We start from the raw sequence: 6,098 nt of genomic DNA on the forward strand, positions 1-6,098 counted from the left end.
GCTGTGGGATATGACGAACTTTCTCTGACTGAGAAACTCACCATTCTTGAGGCAGTTCTGAAGTTAACTCTTCAGGGCACCACTGAGACCAAAAATGAAAATGTTCTTTCACTTCACTGGGAGAAGAAGTATGAGTTCCTTTTCTGTTTGGTTGAGGAACTTTACGTTGCAAATCCAACTCTGGCTGAACACCTCTTTTTCAGAATTCTTGATGCAGTTTCAGAGCTTTTACCAAAAAGCAGGGAGACTCTGGGTCAAATACTGTTCAATAACATCTGGACACCAACAGAAATAATGCTCTTCATTCGCAAAGCTTCATCAATAGACCGCAATCAGATTCCCCAAGTCCTCCACATGGTACAGACCTACAGGCTAAACTGCCTCCTCACCCTCTCTGCTCTGAAGACGCAAGAGCCACTAATGTTTCTACAACAACAAATAAAAGAAGACAAGGACAAAGATACTGACACCATTTTAAAGGAACTCTGTGAATCCCAGTGCCCAGAGAATATTCTGACAGTGATTGAGGATGTTCTCAGACACATGGAAACAGAACTTCCAAAATATTGGAAGAAAGATCTTATTCAGAAGGATATAGATGATGTCAAGATGAAGATTAAATCTCATGATTTTGCAAACCCAGATATCAATACTCTGAAGGAAGTGTTGATTGGAATGTCTGTAGCCGTGCAAGACAGCACAACAATCAAGATGCAAGATGGAACTGAGATTCCAGGCTATTTTCCAAGACAGACTCAGTTGGCATCATTACTTTTGCTCCTACTGTCACAGCTAACTGAAAATAAAGGCCGTCTCCTTGAGATTGGCACAGGTGAAGGGAAATCCACGATCTTGGCAATGTTCACTACAATCCAGGCTATTCGTGGAATAAAGGTGGACATCGTGACAAGCTCTCCAGTTCTTGCACGACGAGACCAGGAGGAGTGGAAGAAGTTTTTTGGAAAGTTTGGTGTCACATCATCTGTAGTACCCCCACCCCTCTCCAAACAATCTTCCTCTGTGGAACCAGATAAGTTGTTAGAAGAGGCATACAAACAACAAGTTGTGTATGGCACTGTTGGTGCTTTTGCAGCAGACACATTAAAACAAGAGTTTGAGAGGAGAACTACCCGTGGAACAAGAGGATTTGAGCTAGTGATAGTGGATGAAGTGGACTACATGACCTTGGATAATGGAGTTCAAGTGACATTCCTGTCTCATGAAGCCAGCAGTTTGAGGCATATGGACCAAATTCTCGCCAACATTTGGGCAATGACATCTACTTGTCAACCAATTGAAATGCTAGATACAGGTGAGATAAAATGGGCAACAAGGATCCAACATTTCCATAAGGCAGCAACATCTGCTGTTATGGGATCAGAACCATCTGACAGCTTCTCAGCCTTTGACATTTTGCTGCCAGGTGTAGATTTGGGGTTCTATTCATCAGAGGATGTTGAGACATTGAGGCAAGCTATGAGTAAGACAGAAACAGAAAATACAGGTGATGACTACCAGGATGACGGCTGGAGAGCGATTGAACAAGTCATGAAGAAAATAGGAGTTTCACAACAGTATGATCTTCTAAGTATATATCAGGAAGTAATGGAGAACAGTGTGGCTTTTGAGTGCTATTCGGCAGAGAACAACAAAGCCAAACGTTACGGGACTGAGGAAAGACATGCTGACTTAGAAGTCAGCATGTTACTCCTTGAAAATGGATTAGCATGTGAAATCATGTCAGAAAAATCTCTCATTGAAGCAACTGTGAGTGCAGTGAAGTCCTGTATTAAGTACTCAGACGAATGTTCTGATTCTGATAAACAGGACAACTTCATCATTATCCCTCACTTCTTGAAGGGATATGTTGAAAATCAGTTGCCAGTGTTTGTTGAGAATGCCTTGAGGGCCATTGAGATGACTCAGGGCAGAGAGTACATGATCGACATTTCACGAGCTGCTGACAACGTAGCTGCCAGTGATCCTGACCAGCATCAGTATGATGCCATAATTCCAGTGGACTTCAAAGCAAGTGGGGTGTTGGAGAAAAACAAGAAGTGGGGTAATGGACTCCAGCAGTTTTTGGAGATGAAACATCAGCTTGCAATTTCACCTTTGTCCAGTGTGACCAACTACATGTCTAACTTCCATTACTTTAAACGGTACATCCATGGAAAGGGCATATTTGGTGTTTCTGGCACATTAGGGGGAGATGCAGAGAGAGACTTTCTGGACAGGCATTACGGAACAAAGAGCTATACTATTCCAGCTCATCGTCATAAAAAAGTGGTTGAGTTGCCAGCCCTGCAGGTGAATGGGGGCAATGACCAATGGATCCAGACTGTTTGTGATACTACCTGGAAAGTGGCAAGTAGAGGCCAAGTTGTCCTGGTGATATGTGAAGATGTCAAGACAGCAAATGAGCTACATGTGAAAATGCAAGACGAAGAGAGATTTAAGCCACACCAGATCACGATGTACACAATTAGTGAGAGACACAACATTGAGAAAGATGAATTTAGTGGAGGGAGGATTATCATTGCCACAAACCTTGGAGGGAGAGGAACAGACATCAAGGTTGAGGAAAAAGTAAATGAATGTGGTGGCCTCTTTGTGCTTCTCACACACTTCCCACGCAATCGAAGAGTGGAGAAACAAATCTTTGGTCGCACTGCTCGGAAAGGAAACCCCGGCATGGTCCAGATGGTTCTGAACCAGGATCATCTTGCTCCAGCTTACCAAGGTCAGTCTGTTGAGATAATGCGACAGCTCAGAGAAGAGTATGAAGTAAAGCGTATAAGTGAAATGGAAAGTGATGAGCTGGTAGAAATAGACTTGAAGGGAGAACTTTTTACTACATTCTGTCAATCCCTCGTGGACTTTGACCAGAAGTACATGGAGGATGAAAGAAAAGATCTCTCACGATTGAGGCTTAGTGGTATACCTGATCATCTCAGATACTATCAGGCTAAGTTTGATTATCAGCCAGCCCTGAATGCTTTGAAAGAAGCATGGGCATTGTGGCTGACTCTTCATGAGGAGCATATCAACAGACATGATGACATCAGTGACCTTCAGGCAGACCTCATCAAGACAATGAATGAAACTAAGGGAAAGCTCTTGCAAGGGGAAAGTGACAATTTCTATGATCACATTAAGCAAGCCATTCTCAGGACTGACCTACACTGCAGAAACAAAACAAATGACTATGGAGCTAAAACCTATTGGCAGAAGGCAGCAAACTCTGACCCACTGTACAAAGCTGTGGCACTCTATAACCAGGCATACATCACCCTCAACCTGGCCAAGGGTGACTATAAAGCAGAGGCAAGGGAACTGTTGGAGCAGGCTAAAAAGTCCGTGGGTGTTTATATCTCAGAAACATCGAACACAATGGTCTCTTGTCAGATGTCTGTTACTGACAAACTGAAACCACACAGCAACAACTTTCAGAGTCAAATGGAGGCCAGAATGAACATTTTCAAGTCATGGACGACATACATCGATAACGCATTGAAGAAACTTGTGGAGCTGGAAAAAGACAAGAGTGATGCAATAACAGAGGAATGTTCCGTCTACATGTTGTTAGAGGAAAAAGATTTCATCACCACAAATGAGCTAATGGCACTCTATGAGCTTGGCCTTGCTATTGGTTTTGAGGTGAAAAAGAAACCCAAGTTTTGTTTTGATGCTCTCATTTGCTTCTTCATCGGAGCAATCCAGGTGTTGGCTGGGATTCTCGTTTGTGCCTTGTCATATGGCACTGCAAGCCAGTTTGGACTTAGCCTGATAAATGAGGGAGTATCAGACATGATCAATGGAATAGTGGGCATGGTAACAGGTACATTTGACTGGGTACAATGGGCAATATCCAAGAGTATCAGCATTGGTATTTCTTTGCTTACTGCTGGATTCAGTGCCATCAAGAAAGCTGTCAAATCAGTGTACAAGGTATCAAAATCCCTGCTTAATGGTACTAAGTCCTTCTCATCTGTTGCCAGTGATATCATCAAGTCAGGAACACATGTGTTTTCATCTATCAAAGGAACTGCTCAGTCTACCATCTCCTCCGTTGGTAAACAAACCTTTGGAAGTGCAATGAAAAAGATGACAACTTCAGCAGTTGTAAAGCAGAACTTCAAACATGCTGCCAAGTACGCTGCACAGGAAATAGGGAAGCAAGCTGTGGTCACTGGTTTGAACCATGCAATTGATGCAGGCCTGAAGGCGGTCTTTGAAAAGATTTTGAATTTAGTTTTTAAGGATGATGTTACTTCAGCAGTGAAGCAGAACCGTGACTTGGATAAAGCTATCACTGATTTCATCTGCTCACATGTCCCAAAAGCAGCCATGCAGAAAGATAACTTTAAGATTGACAAATTCGTTGAGGAAGAAATTACTAAAACAATTGTTTTTTTAACTGAAAAAGTAATTCCTAACCTCATGATGCGCTGCACAAAAGTGCATGAAGTTATCAATAGACTCACTGAGGTGTGCAATGGAGCAACAGACCTCATGAAGAAAGAAGGATATTCTGGTATTAATGAGGCTGCCAAGTTAGGTTTGAAAGTTGCAGAGTACAGTACCCGTTTCATTGAAATACTGAATTCTGTTCCTACAAAAAGGGTCATTGATGAAACTTTTGTTCCTACTTTACTGAGAGACATTGAGGCGCTTCAGCAAGATGCAGAGAAATATGATCAAGATGGACGACACAATTTACCAGATGTGAAACGTCTTAAGGACAAAATTCTGAGCACCCTTGCAGACAGTGTGTCCCAATCATTTATCAAGGCTTGCTCTGGACATATGACCTCCTTTTTGACAAAGATATTTAAGAGCAAGTTGAACAAAGCTACTGGTAAAGCTGTTGGCAACATTCTGGGCAGACATAAAACTCAAAGTTTTTTTGATGACCAGAGACACAAGCACAACATGAGATCAGCCAGTCACAGAACTGAGAAGTCACTAACAGAGAAGGAACGGATGGATTTAATGGATTACATTAAACGCATAAGCAATGTAGATCACCCTGCCACAGATTTTGACATTATTGTGCTCACAAAAAGTGGCTTACTCAACGGTAGAGGGATTCACCTCACTGTCATTGATAAACATGGAAACAGACTCTCAGAGGAACGTTACAAAGGAACAGACGAGTCTGCTGGCAACATCACACTACAGCTGACAAAAGTAAAAGAACTGCAGCCATCAGAGTAAGTTCACTGAGAAAATCCTACTGATAATTTCAATTTAATTATATGAAGATTAAGTAGTACAAAAACATTATTCTATAAGATTGTGATATTTGTGGATTAAAAAGTGTACATTCAGATATTTCATTTGTTCTTTCTCAGGAAAAGCAGTTTCTTCTCGTGGATCACAGGAAAGAGTGAGCAACGGTTTTACAGCGGCCATTTTAACATTATTCAAGATGATGGTACAATGGTCAATGTGAACTCAGAGCACCAGAATTGTCTCTATCATGCAATCGCACAAGCAACTGGAAGTGATCGAAGCGATCTTAAAGGAGCTGCTGTGAAGCTTCGTGAGAAAGTGAAAGATGAAGTGAGTATCCATCTTAGAGGTTGATAACATTTTATGTGAAGTGAGTGTAACAGCACAAGGGGAAGAGTGCTGTGAGTGTATCAGGGGGCATGAACAGAGTCAGATCTCCTGTAGAGATACTTTACTGAAGGTGTAGTGTAAATAGAAACTTAGCTGCTTTGATTAACATTCATTGTCAATCACCAAACTTAAAAAAAAAAAGTTACTACTTAAAAAATGAAGTTTCAAACATCCACAGATGCTACAGAGCTACTCCTTTCAGCTGCAATCTAAAGCAGCTTATTTTAGTTTCTGTAACTGATCAATACTCACTAGTCCTGCTGACTAGAGATTCCTGGGGCCTAATGACCTCAAAAGTTAAGCCTTTCCACTAAGCTATAGTCTGGTTATATAGTAGACATTGACTTCATATTTCCATGTCCGTGTTGTTTTTATTGAGATCTGGGACTGAGCATCTTAGCTTGATCTAACTAACTAATGAAAAGGTGTTGATTTTAAATAGAAGAACAGTTCCATCATGTCGGTGTCTT

Source organism: Thunnus maccoyii, chromosome 4, assembly GCF_910596095.1.
Source record: "Thunnus maccoyii chromosome 4, fThuMac1.1, whole genome shotgun sequence".
In the NCBI taxonomy this organism is placed as follows: Eukaryota; Metazoa; Chordata; class Actinopteri; order Scombriformes; family Scombridae; genus Thunnus; species Thunnus maccoyii.